The sequence below is a fragment of the Thrips palmi genome, unplaced genomic scaffold (assembly GCF_012932325.1).
Source record: "Thrips palmi isolate BJ-2018 unplaced genomic scaffold, TpBJ-2018v1 HiC_scaffold_12, whole genome shotgun sequence".
NCBI lineage: Eukaryota > Metazoa > Arthropoda > Insecta > Thysanoptera > Thripidae > Thrips > Thrips palmi.
Window position 1 is genome coordinate 12952745 of NW_023144623.1, and position 14926 is coordinate 12967670.

Sequence of the window (14926 nt, forward strand, 5' to 3'; positions counted from 1 at the left end):
GCGGTGACGCCACCACCGGCACGCTTCCGTGGAAGTGCCGCGCCGCCCGCACTGCAAGCGCCAAATTTGAAAAAATCGCGCAACGCGTCGTAATAATTTGATTTATCGCGCGCCGAGTCGCAGGAAGAATGATGGAAGACGGAGCTCCACTGGAAGAGGGGCAGGAAACAAGCCGCAAGTCGTTGTCCCGGTCTGCCATGCTTCCAGACAGACTCCAGGCTCCTTCCAGATTTTTCATCCTTTTTACGCAACAAGTGCTGCCGCTATGCGCTCCTCCGGACCGGCGGCGGATCTCTGCACTGGATTAGCCAGCCCAAGTTGGACACACTCACACATCCACGGACACACACACACTCGCCGTGATAATCCTCACTATTACCCGCCCTTACGCAACCCATTATGTTTCCAGGGCGGCACACTGCCGCTGCGCTGCAGGCCGAGAGTCCCTTTCGTCGCTCCGTCTCTCTCGCACCTGTACGGGCCGCGTCACGAGTGCGAGAGAGACAGAGCGACGAAACGGACCCTCTGTCCGCTGCACTGCACCGCCCCGAGGAGCGCGCTTCACGGTTGTCTGCCCCGCACGCTGCACGTCGTGGTGTAGTACTGTGCCCACTACACTGCAACACTGCAGTGTACGCACGCGGGCCGCGAGAAAGGGGGAAAGGCGTGGCCGATCCGCCGTCGATACTCCGCGCGGCGCGGCAGGGTTGGGGGTCCTGCACGCACGTCGTCGCTACTCCACGCTCGCCCGCGCGCGAAACCAAAAGTGCGATGATGAGAAACATACGCGGCGGATGAGTTTTGGCGGGCTTATCCGCTCTGTTAATTTTCCGTACAGGGTACAGTGGTAAACAACAACAAGCACACCATAACCTGAGAAAGACTGCAGACCAGGCCCTAGATATTTAGATTAATGTGTCATGTTGAAGAAAACATCACACGAGGCTGCGTCAAGAGTATAAGAGCAAACATACGCCATCTTCTCTGTCATCCATTCAGAGATGTCTGCTGTTGAGCTCCTCAGCCACTCATGCATTTGAGAGGAAACTACCGATACTTTTATCATGCTGCGCCGGGCGGCGTCCACCCACCTCCACACGCACATAATATACGCAATGACACCCCGGCCAGTTTGCTTTTCCATTTCGTCATGGCGCGCGCACGCACGCACACACACACGCACACACACACACACGCACTCATTGCGATTCCTGCCCCGCCCCGAGTCCGTCGTAGTATTGGGGCGTGCTAACGCATACGCAACACGCACACACACACACACACACACACACACACGTGCGGGGCAGCGGGCCCTTGCCTGGCCCCGTGGTCAGTGGACTGGCCCGGCGGCCCATGAGAAAGCATTAGCGAGTGGAGTGTGTGTTAGGTAGCGTAACCCCTAAATCTGAACGAGCCCGACATCAGCACGGCATATTTTGGCCGCGTTGTTGCCGTCTGATACGCGGCAGCGACTTTCTCGCTTTTGAACGTAACTCCACTGAAACGAACCGCAGTCGCCCCGCGCGGGCCGGGCCCCCGCCTCTAGATCTCTAGGCGCGAAAAGCGCGCATTCGTCTGAAATTCAATCCGCCGCCGAGAGAAATATATGTGAAAGAAAGGTCGAGCGAGCACGTGGAAGAGGAGACGACCTCGTCGTGGAGGGAGAAACGGTTTCCAAACGAGCCCGGTCCAACCGGTGTATGATCCTCTGGGTGCGAGGCCAGTCTGTGTGTGTGTGTGTGTGTGTGTGTGTGTGTGTGTGTGTGTGTGTGTGTGTGTGTGTGTGTGTGTGTGTGGAGAGAGAGAGAGAGAGAGAGAGAGAGAGAGAGAGAGAGAGAGAGAGAGAGAGAGAGAGAGAGAGAGAGAGAGAGAGAGAGAGAGGAGTTTGCATGGCAGTATCTCAGCCCCATCGCCTCGCAGATGGCTCCGGACTCCGTATGGCTGTGGGACAGGCGGACAGGTGGTAAGGGCCGCACTGCCGCCTGCCTGCCTGCCTTCCAGGTGCGGCAAAGGGAAAGCTTTCGATGAATGCCTCTGCCTTTGCTGCCCAGCCCAGCCGGCCCAGCCCAGCCGGCCCTAGCCTCGCGCGTCCCCGGTCCCCAACGTCGTCCCGATGCACGACGCATCCCGGTCGCCTAACGGGCCGCGATCCGCCGCACTCTCTTTCACCGTCTACGTGGCCGCGATGGTAGAGGTGTTGACACCCGGATCAAAGATCACGGGTTCAACTACCAAAATTCAATTAGTATTTTTTCAGGATTTTTTAAATCTATTTTTTCTTGAAATAGTAGATTTTGATTGCAGTTGTGAACCTTTTCCCGAAACGGACTCGACAAGAACGCCAATGCACGCGGCTCTCGTTTTCGCCAGCGTTTCGTTTCCTTGGCAGTGGGCCCACGCAGCACCGCGATATCACAAACGGTCTGCCGCGCTTACTTCTGCCGGACGGCCTTTACGTTCCTCTTGTGATATCGTTTCCGCGCTCTTATCGGTCTTATCGGCACGCACGCTCCGTCTCTCTCGCACGCACGGGGCGCCGCGTAAAGATGCGAGAGAGACGGAGCGACGAAAGCATACGAAAGCAGCAGCGCTCTGTTCGGAATCAGGCCCCTCTGCGCACGCGACGCACGGGGCGCACGCGCACAGTGGGCCAGAAGACCGGTGGAGCGGCCAAAATGCTAGACGCGTTTTCAGCTCCAGAGCCGCTAGATGGGACTCGAACCGAACGTGTGACCCCATCGATGGATTGCTCTCCGAACGAAGAATCCATTGGTGGGGTCACACGTTCGGTTCGAGTCCCATTTAGCGACTCTGGAGCTAAAAACGCGTCTCGAATTTTGGCCGCTCCACCGGTCTTCTGGCCCACTGTGCGCCGCAGGGCGCAGCGCACAATCATTTGAACAATCGATATCTTTGCCTTGGAAGTTTAGACGATCTATTCCGTGCCGGGATGAAGCACAGGTCGCAGGCTGTGCTTGGTGAACTTCATACCTCCATTTTTACAAAAAAAAAATATATTTATTTTTGACAGTGCGGCCAAGTATACTCTGACCAGAAAACGAAGATCCCTGGGTTCTCGCGGTCGAGGGCTACCTGCAATGCTAGCCAAGGCGGCAGATGTCATAAACCGCGAGGACTCAGGACTCTTCGTTTTCTGGACAGAGTATAGTTTGCAAGTTTCCCCTGCTCCTCTCTCGCCGTGCTGAGCCATAGGCTAGCAGTGTAGCGTTACGACGCGGCGCTCGACGGTGATGCGTTTGACGGTTCAAAGCACTCATCGCGCCGTTCCGCGCCATCCCAAACACGGCCACACTCCTTCCGCTTGTTGCGGCACGACGAGGAGAACGCCATGGAGTACGCCACCGCGGCGGGGCGGCCGGAGCGGCGCGCGCCAAACATAATCGTAATCGCACACGGTTTGGGGAGCAGGTGGAGGGCCCCGCCCGGCCCCACCACGCCACTGCGGGCCCTCCGTCTCTCTCGCACTCACGGGGCGTCCCGGATGGGTGCGAGAGAGACGGCCTCTGTCGGGTGTGGACGGAGTGCCGAAACACGGCGCGCAAGACGGTACCGGAAGCACGCACACCACCACACCGAACTGCACACAGACACGCTCTCGCTCACACACACAAACACACACACACATGCGCACACATGCGTACACATGCACACACATGCACTCCTTCTTACTGAACCCGCGCCGCTGCCCGGGAAACACGAGTCGGATGCTGCCGCTGTTGTTGTGTTTCCTTGTTGTGTGCGCATTAGTGCGTTTGTTGTACAACCTTTCTGCGCGGCTCGGACAACACACAGCTGGGACACAGAGTAGTGACACACCGCTCCCCAGCGCGGTACGTACAGCCGCGAGGTTACAGGTGTCACTAGCCAAGCCCGAGGTCGTGCGTTCAAATCTCCACTGCAGTTTGTTGTTTTTGTTGTTTTTCCCCCGTTCCAGCGCCTTCACGAAGCCGCGCTCGGACATTTGAGCCGCGGCTGGATACGGCGTCCTGGGCAGTGGCGCCGTCGTATCTCGGGGCGCAGCGTAGCGCTCGGGGGCGTGGAGCGTGCCGCGTGGCCGCGCGGCCGCGCCCTGGAGCACGCCGAGATAAGCGCCAGCGTCCTATCGCGGGGTCAGGCAACCGCCACCCGGGCCTGCAGGCTGCGGGGCAACGACACGGTGCGCGGAACGGACAGACAGACAGACAGACAGACAGGCAGACAGACAGGCAGACAGACAGACAGGCAGGCAGACAGACAGACAGACAGACAGACAGACAGACAGACAGACAGACAGACAGGCAGGCAGACAGACAGACAGACAGACAGACAGACAGACAGACAGACAGGCAGGCAGACAGACAGACAGACAGACAGACAGACAGACAGACAGGCAGGCAGACAGACAGACAGACAGACAGACAGACAGACAGACAGACAGACAGGCAGGCAGACAGACAGACAGACAGACAGACAGACAGACAGACAGACAGACAGGCAGGCAGACAGGCAGACAGACAGACAGACAGACAGACAGACAGACAGGCAGGCAGACAGACAGACAGACAGACAGACAGACAGACAGACAGACAGACAGACGGGCGCGCGGCGGCTGCTGCTGTGGCCAACTGCAGCGTTGCTTTAACGTGCACCAACACTGCCATCATGGTGAGGTGCAGGCTCGAGGTATGCCGCAGTAAAAGCCTTCGGGGCTGCAGACCGCGCCCCCAGGGCGAGCCCCAGGGCCTCTGGGGACGCCGCCTGCACCTCGGCGACGACGGCCCCGATTGGAGAGGGCATTAAAAGGGAGAAAACAATCAAGGGAGCGCCGCCAGTGTGCCAGTGGTGGCGGCAGTAGTGCCAACAGCCGAGAGTGAAACCAGCAGGGTGGCCACCAGTCGCTGCCAGTCGCCACAGGACGAAACGCCCCGTTAATTGGAAAGCAGCTCGTCCTTGGTCGCGTCCTCCAGATTTCACCGGCGAAGCCTCCAAAACACACACACACACGTTTGAAAAAGCAACAAAACTGTCACGGCCAAGCAAAGAAAACCCGGCGAGTCGTCTCCTCATCCACACAGCAGCACGGCAGCCAACGGCAACAGTCAACAGAGACGCGGGTCCAGTCAAACCAGCCGCCATCACACACACGGCGCGCTGCGCGCAGCACCGCCGCGACGGCGAGGTATCAGCAACAGCAGGTCCCTGGTGGCAACCGGGCTTACGTAAGGCACGCACACAGACACACACACAGACACACGCACTAATAGGCGCACGGCAGGTGTTCCAGATAGATACCGGCCAACGCGTGGCGACATTTCATTCCAATGCACGTAATGCGAGCTTGGCTGGCGCCTGCACTGGAGGAAGGCCGAGTCGAGCGGCAAAAGTGCGCCAAAGAGGGGCAATTCGCTGCCCGGCGAATGAATAGGCGTCGCGAAACGCACTGGCCGACGGTGTAGTGGGTCAGCTTCGAGCGGCTTCGTCGAGCGGTCGGATCCAGTCACCTGTCTGTCTGCCTGTCTGTCTGCCTGCCTGCCTGTCTGTCTGTCTGCCTGCCTGTCTGCCTGCCTGTCTGTCTGTCTGCCTGTCTGCCTGTCTGTCTGTCTGTCTGCCTGTCTGTCTGCCTGCCTGCCTGTCTGTCTGTCTGTCTGCCTGTCTGTCTGTCTGTCTGTCTGTCTGTCTGTCTGTCTGCCTGTCTGCCTGTCTGTCTGTCTGTCTGTCTGTCTGTCTGTCTGTCTGTCTGTCTGTCTGCCTGTCTGTCTGTCTGTCTGTCTGCCTCTGTCTGTCTGTCTGTCTGTCTGTCTGTCTGTCTGTCTGTCTGTCTGTCTGCCTGTCTGCCTGTCTGTCTGTCTGTCTGTCTGTCTGTCTGTCTGTCTGTCTGTCTGCCTGTCTGCCTGTCTGTCTGTCTGTCTGTCTGTCTGTCTGTCTGTCTGTCTGTCTGCCTGTCTGTCTGTCTGTCTGTCTGCCTCTGTCTGTCTGTCTGTCTGTCTGTCTGTCTGTCTGTCTGTCTGTCTGTCTACCTCTGTCTGTCTGTCTGTCTGTCTGTCTGTCTGTCTGTCTACCTCTGTCTGTCTGTCTGTCTGTCTGTCTGTCTGTCTGTCTACCTCTGTCTGTCTGTCTGTCTGTCTGTCTATCTGCCTCTGTCTGTCTGTCTACCTCTGTCTGTCTGTCTGTCTGTCTGTCTGTCTGTCTGTCTGCCTGCCTGTGCGTGAGTGAGAGGGCACGCGCACGGCCCGCGGGTCCGGAGTGGGCATGCGGGTCTAAGTGTGGCGACGCGGTGCCGCGCCCGGAGGCGAGAGACGAATCCAGCGTGCACATTCTCCGTGCACCACCTGCGGCTGCGATTTTTCCCCAACTCCGCGACATGCATAGGCGCCACTAGGAGTAAACAGCCCGGCCAGCACACTGTAGCCACGACGGCGACGGCAGGAAACGCACGCGGCTCCACCCAGGCCATGGCGTGCGTTGCCCCGTCGGGACAATAGGAATCATTTGCTTATTGGCAGAGCGCCGCGACGTTCCATCACACTCGCCGCCGTGGCGGTGGTCGTCGGGGTCCTCGACTGCCCGGGAATGTTCTGGGGGCACCGCACCACGCCGTCGCGACGCGCCGCGGCGACCGCGGCCACAAGCACGACGCCCTGCGGGACGACTTCCGAAACGAGTCGCTCCTTCTCTCTCGCACGCGCGGGGCGCGTCGTCGGGGTGCGAGAGAGACCGAGCGACGGCTGGCGGTGGACCGAAGGATGGACCGCAGACCGCAGCGCGACGTGTCGCCAGCCGGAATAACAATTAGCGGGCCAAGACTGTCCGAAAGCTCCCAGTTTGCCGGCGGCACGTGCAGCCGGCGATCGCTATGCCGCGGCGGCGCCACACCCGCGCGCCGAAGTCCCGAACACGCGTCCGTGAAAAGAACGGACGCTTTCGCCCACACTGCGAAAGTAGTATACGGTAACGAGCGGGCGAGGCGGGCCCGGTAGGGCGGGCCGCGCGGTGTGTCCTCGGCGCCACGCACAGTGGGCCAGAAGACCGGCGGACGCGGCCAAAACTCTAGAAGCGTTTTGAGCTCCAGATTTGCTAAACAGGACTCGAACCGAACGTGTGACCCCACCAATGGATTCATCGTTCGGAGAGCAATCCACTGGTGGGGTCACACGTTCGGTTCGAGTCCCATTTAGCGACTCTGGAGCTCGAAACGCGTCTAGTCTTTCGTCCGCCTCCACCGGTCTTCTGGCCCACTGTGCCACGCTCCGCCACGCGGCCACGCCTCGCATCATCTTTCCCCAATTGCACGTTGATAGGGCCCCGCCCCGCCCCGCCCCGCCCCGCCCCGCCCCGCCCCGCCCCGCCCCGCCCGCCCCGCCTCACTCCGCGCCACGCCGTACGCACGCATCACTGCGCCAATCTGAAAGCGAAACCAGGATCAAACACGCATCCCGCGCCGCGGGGGCTCTCTGAAACGCGGGTCTTCCCAGCACACCCCCAAAATCAAAAACACCGCGGCGAACTTTAAAGACTCAGCAGTGACAACGAGGCCTCGACACTCGACAACAGTGATCGCGGACTGCTCGCTGCAACGCAGTGGCCCCGGCTGTAAAACCCGGGAAATAAGACGGCACTTTTGTCCCTTCACCGCGTAACAATACCGCCGCAGTGCGGCTCACCCATACGGCCTGCGGGCTGGCTCCGAACTGCAAGCGCCTCGTCGCTCTGTCTCTCTCGCACCTTTGCGGGGCCGACCCGTGAGTGCGAGAGAGACAGAGCGACTGTTCGAAATGAGCGCGCTGGCTGGTCGGTGCAGTACGGCATGGTTATGGACAGCGCGGTCGTTGTGGACGTCGTGTCTCGTGTCGACATTTCCTCCTCCGCTCCACGCTCCACGCTCCGGCGGCCCGACGGCCGGACTTTCGACACGAAGCAGGCGAAGGTATCCCTCATCGACGAGACGGCCAAGCGCGGGCCGTGAGCGCATCTCACATCGTGCGCGGTGCGCGCCGACGACCATCTTGAGGCTGCGAGGGCGGAGTGGCCAGCCCCGGAAGACGCCGGTGCCGGCGGTGCGCAGAGGGCCAGACGACCAGTGGAGGCAGCCAAAACTCCAGACGCGTTTTGAGCTCCAGCGTCGCTAAATGGGGCTCGAACCGAACGTGTGACCCCACCAATGGATTCCTCGTTCGGAGAGCAATCCATTGGTGGGGTCACACGTTCGGTTCGAGTCCAATTTACCGACTCTGGAGCTCAAAATGCGTTTAGAATCTTGGGCCGCCTCCCTCCGTGGTTGAGGGCGCCTGCCGGGTAGGCAGACCCGCGATGCACGAGTGTCTTGCGGGCGGGATAGGCGCTCCGAGCCCCTGCGAAGAGAGAGGTGGGCAGACCCGCAAGGCACGCGTGTCTTGCGGGCCGGCCCACCCGTCAGGCGTTCTCTCTAGCACCCTCGGGGCGTTCCGTGGGGGTGCGAGAGAGAGAGGCAGAGCGACGAAGGGATCAGAGTACGGCAGTCCGTCGCCGGCCGGCCGTCCTTTCCGTCACGACACACGCTCCGCTCCGCGCCGCTCCTTGCTACGCGGAAAGCGCTCCCGGAAAGGGCACTGCGCGCCTTGTAGAGCACAGGGCTGTCTGTCTCCCTCGCACTCATGGGGCCGCCCCTTGGCCCGCGTGGGTGCGAGAGAGACAGAGCGGCTGGTTGTCGCTCCGCCCTTTCTCCGGACAAGTGCGCCGCGGCCCTACAAGGATGCCCAAAGCGAGGCGGCCGACGTGGCCGACGCAGAAAGCAGCGTGCTGGGCTGCAGCACGGAGCCGACAGGGACCCCGGCCGTTGACAGACAGGGTCGGTCTGTTTCTCTCGCTCCCAGACGGGACACGCTGCGAGTGCGAGAGAGATAGCTAGAGCCTCTCGCAGGCCTGGAGACTGGAGTGTATAGTCAGCCGTTTTTGCCGTCGCATTGACCAGCCGTCTGATTCCGAACACTGCTTCGTCACTATGTCTCTCTCGCACCCCTACGGACCGCCCCATGAGTGCGAGAGAGACAGAGCGACGAAAGCAGTGCTCGGAATCAGACGGCAGCGCTCCGATCCAGTAAACCCGAGGGCCGAACAGAACAGTGCTTTCGCCTGTCTGTCTCCCTCGCACTCACTGGGCGTGCCGTGCGAGTGCGAGAGAGAGAGAGAGAGAGAGAGAGAGAGAGAGAGAGAGAGAGAGAGAGAGAGAGAGAGAGAGAGAGAGCACTGGTTCGGAAGCGACCCGCTTGAGTGGCAGTCCGCAGTCCACACAAACGAGGCCCGTACTGACACGCCTATTCGGGCGGCAAGGCGAGGCGGCGCCGTTACGAGCGATCTGCCTTGTGGTGTACTTGCGGCTGTCGAGGCTGTGCGGACATTTTTCTTTTCTTTTCTTTTTTTTTTTGCAGGGTCATTGTAACATGGACGCGCCGTGAACGTGGAAGAGGGATCGCTCGACGCCGCTTGACGGGCGCCGCACCGGCCGTACCGTACCGCCAAGCGTACCGCCGACCGAGCCCCGTCATCCACCAAGGCATCACCGTCCCGGTTCGTCTTGGCTGTCAACCCCACCCGACGCTGATTTCACGCCCATTTTCAAAGTTCCACGACTGCCCAAATGAAATGTAGATTTTTTTGGAGTGCGTTTTATTTACATTCGGCGCAGTGTAGCTTTGACACGGCAGGACACAGTGGGCCAGAAGATCGGCGGAGGCGGCCAAAACTCGAGACGCGTTTTGAGCTCCAGAGTCGCTAAACTGAACTCGAACCGAGCGTGTGACCCCATCATTGGATTCCTCGTTCGGAGAGCAATCCATTGGTGGGTCCCACGTTCAGTTCGAGTCCCATTTAGCGACTCTGGACCGCCTCCACCGGTCTTCTGGCCCACTGTGCGGGAGAGCGTCGCGAGGCCTAGCAGTGACGTGGCGAGGCGGGAGGCGCGGCCTCCACGCCGCCGTTCGCCGTTTTTTACAGCCGCCATTCAAACGCGCGGCAGCCTCCAAACACCCATCTTCCCCTTTATTCGTTTTCCTATCAGTTACCTTCACCGTCCATAAAAAAAAAAAAAAGTTATACGAAGGAATTCTTTTTTGGAGTTTGTTTGCGTGTTTTCATTAGTCAAAGATCGATTTGGCATAACTTTTGAAACACAGAGTTGCACCTCGTCATGGAAAAATTTAATCTGAAGTGGAAACCCCTTCCTTACTCCTGAAGCCTGGGCTACCCACGGCGAGTCAGAACCCCCGAGAGCAGTATGCATCTGGGCCAAGGTGAGTCCGCCCCAGCACAGTGGGCCAGAAGACCGGTGGAGGCGGCCAAAACTCTAGACGCGTTTTGAGCTCCGGAGTCGCTAAATGGGACTCGAATCATCCGTGTGACCCCACCAATGGATTGCTCTCAGAACGAGGAGTCCATTGGTGGGGTCACAGGCTCGGTTCGAGTCCCATTTAGCGACTCTGAAGCTCAAAACGCGTCTTGAGTTTTGGCCGGTGGACCACTAGGTCCACTAGGTGGCTAGGTGGACCACTGGCCGAACGCGCGCAGCGCGCCTCGCAGCCATTTAGCGCAGTGCGTGGCAGTGCGTGTGGCGCAGCCGGCCAATTTCGAACAGTGTCGCTCTGTCTCTCTCGCACTCGCGGGGCGTCCCGTAGGGGTGCGAGAGAGACAGAGCGACGGAATCGGCATGCCGGACAAGACGAGAGGAGCTAACGGCATGATGGCGACTCATTAGCAAGCCAGCCTCCGCACTACACTTGCATCCGACCCACGCCACGCCACGCCTCGCCTCGCCAAGGCATGCAGCATTGCAATCCCGTTGCATTCAGAGCCTCGTTGACTGTTTTGACTCAACATTTTCACTGGGGTCCAAGTACTTTTCAAACCGGGATTACTTGAAACTTTTTGAAAGTTCGAAATCCTTTGCACTTCCAACCGCAAATGTAATTTTTAAGCGCGTGTTTTTCTTTTAATAATGTTGCTGAATGCACCTTTTGCCGTTCACGATCCACTAAAACCGGGCATGGCTTCGACCTTACCGCAACCGTTTTCCCTTTCCCTGTCGGCACGAGTGGCGCGGGTAGTGAAGTGGCCACATTATCGAGAATGCCTTTTTACGAACGCCGAACGCAAAACGCTCGCCGTCCGTCCGAGGAATGCTAATCACTCCCCGTTAAGGGGAGCAGCGAGCGAGCCAGCAACAGCCGAGAGGGAATTACTTCCCGACCGGGTCGCACTCGTCCCACTCCACTTGTCGTTCAAGGCCGTGTCGGACGGCCTGACGGCCTGGCGGCCGCACCTACGGACGGACGGACGGACGGACGGACGGACTGACAGACGGACGGACAGAAACGACTTGGGTTAAATGTCGCCGCTGTCTTAGGTAGGTGCGGCTCGGTGCGGCTAGACGGACAGGCCTGAAAACTTTGACTGGAAATCACTTCGATTCCCACACTGTAAATGTCTTACGGTGAAAGGCTGCACCAACATATTATGGTGATTTTCTCCATAATACCAACGAAATTCGTCAAAATATCTATAAGGCATAGTGAATTCTCGATGGTATGTTACGAAGTCAGCTGTACCACCATAATATGGAACATTTTCACCATAATATGGAGAATCTTCACTGTACAACATTTAGAGTGCATGGCGTCCAGTAAGATAATTCAAGCCAAAATTCTTAAAATTTCTTACTGGGTAAGAAAATTGAGGCAATTTTTAAAACGAACAGAGCAAACGAGACGCCGCTCGTCGGATGGTCCGAGTGAGAGTTAGTGGGTTGTTGAATAAAAACACGAGCATTTTCTGCAAGTTTGGGGCGCTTCTTGTGGGAAGTCACGCTCCGCCTTCGCCGTCCAAAAGATCCCACACCGGAAGTAGACACTTCTCTCTCCTTCCCGCCAAATAAGCGCGGTGCCATATCACGGCCGGCTGCTTTATGCCAGGCGGGAAAATGCCCGCTCGTTTTCGTCGCCTTTTTGTGCGTCTTTCTTCGCGAGGCCCTTGCTGCCTAGTCTAGCCCTTCCGCGGCGGGGCGGGGCGGGGCGGGGCGGGGCGGGGCGGGGCGGGGCGGCCTGGAGGCCCAGCCCCCTTTCTAGCCTACACCGTGAAATGAACCGCGAAATCTGCGGCCCGGAAGGTGGTGCACTGCCAAGCGCCGCCAAGCGCCGCGAAGCAGGCAGAACCAGCATGTCGAGGGCGCCCCACAGTGGGCCAGAAGACCGGTGGAGGCGGCCAAAACTCCACCAATGGATTCCTCGTTCGAAGAGGAATCCAGGGGTCGCACGGTCAGTTCGAGTCCCATTTAGCGACTCTGGATCTCAAAAGGCGCCTGGTTCACGCGTACACGCCGGCATTTCCACCCCCCCCCCAGTCAGTAGTGCTTCTAATTTGGGAACTGCAATGATACTGGCCTCGGCACGCGTGGAAGTTTTCTGGCCGTGTCGCCTCGGGCTTCGTGCCGCGATGATAAAAATGGCAAAAGACCACTCATGGTCGATGGTCCGACTACTTAAATCCACTCGGACACAAAATAATGCTGGTACCGCTGCGAACCAGTTTTCCCACCGCAGCGAGTCGTTCTGGTCGTTCTGGTCGTTCTGGCCGTTCTGGCCGTTCTGGCCGTTCTGGCCGCGGACACAAAAGTGAGCGGCGAGCACACTGCTTTCGTCGCTCCGTCTCACTCGCACCGGCCGGGACGCCGCGGGACGCCGCGTGAGTGTGAGAGAGACGGAGCGATGAAAGCACTGCCAGTGCCGTCGTCCGGCCGAGTCGCGGAACCATTACTCGACCGCAGTGGCTGCGCCATGCACCGCCTTACATCCCCAGCCTGCCTCGGCCTGCCCAGCCCAGCCAGGGCAAACCGGAAACAGAAAAAAATGTCAATTTGCCCGCCGCGGCGGGGATCGAACCCGCGACCGCCTTGTTGCCGTGTTGGGCCGGTCCGCTCGTCAGAAGGCAGAGCAGGCAGAGGAATGCCGCGCGGTCAACGACATGGATCGCCATGCCATCCTCGAACATCCAAATCGGCCAGGCAGGCCAGGCCGCCTCGGAACCTGCCGCGGCAAAGGCAGAGGCACTACACTGCTAGGCGCGGCCAGGCCAGGCTCATCGCCCCTAGCGAGGACTGAGCCAAACGGCCTCATCGTTTCGTCGATCCGTCTCTCTCAATCCCCTGCGGGACTTACGGGACGCCCCACGCGCGCGACAGAGACGGCGGGCTCGGACGGCCCGCATCACGCACCGAAGGTACCGAACCTCAAGCAGAGCCTCGCGGCCACGCCATCGCCGAGCCGGTCTTGACTCTTGACGGCCTGGCAGTGTGCTGGCAGTGCTGGCAGCCCCTGCCACTCGACGGACATCCACGGCGTCCCCGAGGGAATGCGCCAAAGAAAGACGAAAAGTGCCTGGAGAAAAATGGAGCGGCTTCTGTGGACAATGCCGACGGTACTCCAGTGGAAACCCATCCCTGACCTGCCCCGCCCCTGTCCCTGTCCTGAAGCCACGCATGGATTTTTCCCCTCACTACACTGGGGTTGAAAGGCTGGCTGACTTAGTGCACCCCAACGATACGCCCACCTCGTTTTAGCGGCGCCGTTCCCCCACCCCTCATTACCCCCACCCCTTTCCTACCCGCACCCCACCCCCTTCCTACCCCCACCCCACCCCCTTTCTACCTCCACCCAACCCCCTTCCTACCCCCTTCCGACTCCCAACCCTTTCGCGGAGGTGACACTGCAAGAAAAAGTGTGAATAGTACAACAAAAGTACAACAAAAACTGTTCAATAAAAGTACAACAGAGATTGTATAAAGTACAACGAAAAATGTACAAACCACAACGAGGCCTGGACTGCACAGCACTCGTCAGGCTGGTTTCATTGTACTTTGTACAACAATTGTTGTACTTTGAAAGTTCAATAAATTCCTGATTAAAAATTTGCCAGAAATTTGTGTACTTTTGTTGTGGTTTTTTCTAGCAGTGGATACGATTGACGGACTTCCCGCACGCTAGGAGGGGCGCGGCGCCCCTTCAGGCACGCTCGCACCGCTCGCACGCGGCCAGCGGGGTGGCGTTGGTGGTGCGTGGGGCTCACTAGATCACGATCACACGCGAAACGCCATAGTGGTGGCTACCTACAGTTTCGACAAAAAAAGTCATATTTTTGTCTTTCTAGACAGCTTGTTGAGCATGTTGTGACTTCCCGCGTGTTTAATGGGTACTCTCTGTCTACATCGTGGAACTGGGCTTACTTTTCAACAGCGCATGCCCGGGGTGAAGAAGGTCTCGAACGTGGCGGACGGCCGCCGGCCTGGAGTTGGGGGTGGTTGGGGGTAATCCGTAATCCTCACGCTCGTCACTGCACTGTATCCACTGTATTCACTGGCACACTGTCGCCGGTCCGGCGACACGCGACACACGCACCGCTTGTTGGGGTGACAACCCCCGCGACGGTGCACGGCGCACGCACGAGGCAGCACGAGGCCGCTACGGTCGCATCGGGGTAGCGAGAGCGAAAGAGGGGAACGCTAACGCCACGGAGATCATGACACCGCGGGCTGCGAGCGGCGACTGGCCAGGCTCGCGAGCTGGTGGTGGTGGTGGCTGCCGGGCTGCGCGGTGGGGGCAGCCAGGGGGCGGCGCGGCCGGGCGGAGAGGCACTAGTACTGGTGGGGCGGCGGCACCGTGGCGGCACACTGCGGCACGTCAAGGCAAGTAAAACGCCTGCCGTGGGCAAGGTAGGCCACCGTCTCCACTGCGACGTCCCGCAACACATGTGCACGGGAGTCTGATGGGTTGCCTACCACCCTGGCGCCTCAGCGCTTGAGTGTGGTCGTAATGAAGCCGCAATGGTTTACAGTCGTGAATGTGATACCAGCACGATACTGCATTACCCACTGCGTGTCAGTTTGGATATGGAACCGTCTCATACA

General features: G+C 59.3%; 1 protein-coding gene across 1 annotated transcript in view; it reads right to left on the minus strand.

Moving 5' to 3' along the window:
- LOC117640042 (D-beta-hydroxybutyrate dehydrogenase, mitochondrial) overlaps nucleotides 1–14559 on the minus strand; it is a 37329-nt gene extending 22770 nt beyond the window's left edge. The window contains exon 1 of the mRNA XM_034376242.1: nucleotides 14246–14559. The gene's annotated coding sequence lies outside the window, so the exon portion shown is untranslated. The remainder of the gene's footprint in view (nucleotides 1–14245) is intronic.
- Between the last annotated feature and the right edge of the window lie 367 nt (nucleotides 14560–14926).